General features: G+C 32.6%; 1 long non-coding RNA gene across 2 annotated transcripts; it reads left to right on the top strand.

Moving 5' to 3' along the window:
* The first annotated feature begins 333 nt into the window (after window positions 1-333).
* LOC140977803 (uncharacterized) lies at window positions 334-1,829 on the top strand. 2 transcript variants are annotated; one of them, XR_012175436.1, is made up of 4 exons: window positions 334-1,247; window positions 1,381-1,544; window positions 1,623-1,706; window positions 1,779-1,801. It is a non-coding gene; the product is annotated as an uncharacterized lncRNA (long non-coding RNA). The 2 variants fall into 2 exon arrangements; XR_012175435.1 differs by having other exon boundaries at window positions 1,381-1,706; window positions 1,779-1,829.
* Window positions 1,830-2,503: the final 674 nt, after the last annotated feature.

The raw sequence follows: 2,503 nt of genomic DNA, 5'->3' as shown, positions 1-2,503 counted from the left end.
AGCCATGATGAATGCCATAAAACCAATTTTTCCACTTTCACATCATCGTTTAAGTCAATGGCATATAAATCAAAATGCTCCTTCACATTTTGGGAGTTTAAATGGTGATTCAGCTTTTAAAGGATTGTGGTATAAATGCATGAATAATTGTGATTCTGAAGATGAATTTGAGAGCACATGGAAATATATGATTGAAACATATGATTTGGATGGTCATAAATGGTTGAATGATATGTACAAGCTTAAGAAGAAATGATATACTGCTTTTATGAATGGAATGTTTAGTGCGGGACTTTTGGCTACTTCAAGAAGTGAAGTCACGAATNATATTGCTTTTATGAATGGAATGTTTAGTGCGAGACTTTTGGCTACTTCAAGAAGTGAAGTCACGAATATGGTTTTAAAAAAGACAGGTAGCAAAATGAGTTCTTTGTATGACTTTGTGCTGAATTATGAGAAGATTCAAAATAACTGGCGGGAAAGGGAGAAGTCTGAAGATACTCGTTGTCGCCATGGTAATCCTGCACAGATTTTGAAAAACCATCCATTGTTGATTAATGCTTCTAATGTTTATACGATGTATATATATCATCTATTCGAAGTTGAATTGGTTAATTCATTGAATTGCAAATCGGTTGAACCACCATCTAGTTTTGGTAATGATTGGAATTGGATTCAAATCAAAGTAAATTCTCATGATGAAAATTCAAGGGTTCGATATGTGGTGTTCAATAAGCAGAGTCATTAAATAAATTGCAGTTGTCATAAGTTTGAGACAATGGTGATTTTGTGTAGGCATGCTTTGATGGTGTTTAATTGTATGGATTTCACTGTTATACCAGAATGTTATATTTTGAAGAGGTGGATGAAGAATGTAAGAAATAGAGTTACATTTGACTTTGACGAAAGTGGAAGGGTTGGTGCTAGTCATGTATCTGAAATGGTGTTTGTCAACGAAATAATGAGATCAACATATGATCTAGCTCAACTGAGCAAATCTCAGGAGGAGGCAAGAAAAATCTTATATGGATTGGTTGACACTGCAAAAGATGAAATCTCTAACCTCGTATCAAAGTTAAGTGTACATAATGAGACACAATGTGATGACATTCGAAGTTATGGAGTTTGCATAGGTAACTCACTTACTGCTAAAGCCAAAGGAGTTACTAATGTTAATATTACACGACACTGGGATACTAAGAGCAAAAAAAGAAAAGGAAAAAGAAAGTAGAAAACAGAAGTGTCAAGTAAGTTTTCATATTTTCAATTAAGTGAGTAGTTCTATTGAATTAAGTTTATAGTTCAATTGAATTAATTGTTGGAACTTTGCATACTGTGTTTGACTTGAATTAATTGTTGTTACTTTGTTTGACTTGCTAGGTGCTATAGGAGCAAAAAAGAAGGGACAAAGTTCACAAAAAACCACCAACGCACGAGAAATGAGCAATGGAATTTCATCACAACGACACTCAAATTTCACAATATCGCAATTCCCTTCCACATTCGGACACACTCAACATTTTATTCAGTCACCAAATATAATGGTAATTTGTTTTTTGAAATAAAAACATGCACTATTGAAGAAAAATATGTTTATATGTTATATTTTTTTTCTGTTTAAGATACAGGAGGGTAATGCAAACATCTATTTAGGTGATCAAATGAATTTATTTTCTTATAAGTTTGGGGGTCCTCATTCATCACAAGTAAGGAATTTTATCTAAATTTTTTAAACTTTTTTATAAATTGTTTCTCATTAATGTTTTAATATTGTTCAGGGACGTGGTAATTGAAGGAAGACCATTTGTGATTGCACAAAGTTTCAGTAGTGTAATTGCACACCAAGACAATGTTTCTTAGTATTTTTGTAGACTTTTGGTGTGTTTTGTATTCTACAAAGTTTGTTTATGCTTGGATAAAGATTGCTTGTTAGACAATATTTTTTTGATTTTCATTTATGGTACAATATTTCATTATCACCACCTATTTTCTCACTTTCATTGTCATGATATACATCATATACGTACTCACATAAAAATTTCATAAATTATCGATAATCAACATAGGATTTACGATAATACGGTACACGGTCCTTACAGACCCCGTCTCCAACTGATTGGACTTTTGATTGTTGCTAAATTTTAGAATCAAACATGTGGTAAGTTCATCACATAAATCAATATCAGAGGCAAGAGAACAAACATTTTATTGAGAAAATAACATCGGGATTTCCCCATACAGTACACAGAAGAAAAACACAATCATCCTAGTAGTTGTAAGGTTAAGGTAAATGGGAGAATGCATTGACAAAAAAATATCTAATCATCACTATTAATTTTCAGATATTCAATTTGTTTTTTTATCTCCTCCGCCATCTATACTAAATTTGAAAGTGCAACTTCCAATTTAACTATCTTTTCAGCTTGAGTGACACTTGCACTTACACTAGAAGGTGCGTACGATGTTCCTTCAACACTAGGAGTAGAGGAAGAAGCTGCAACTT

This window comes from Primulina huaijiensis, chromosome 5 (genome assembly GCF_012295235.1).
Source record: "Primulina huaijiensis isolate GDHJ02 chromosome 5, ASM1229523v2, whole genome shotgun sequence".
Taxonomy (NCBI): domain Eukaryota; kingdom Viridiplantae; phylum Streptophyta; class Magnoliopsida; order Lamiales; family Gesneriaceae; genus Primulina; species Primulina huaijiensis.
This window is presented reverse-complemented; position numbering and strand designations above follow the sequence as displayed.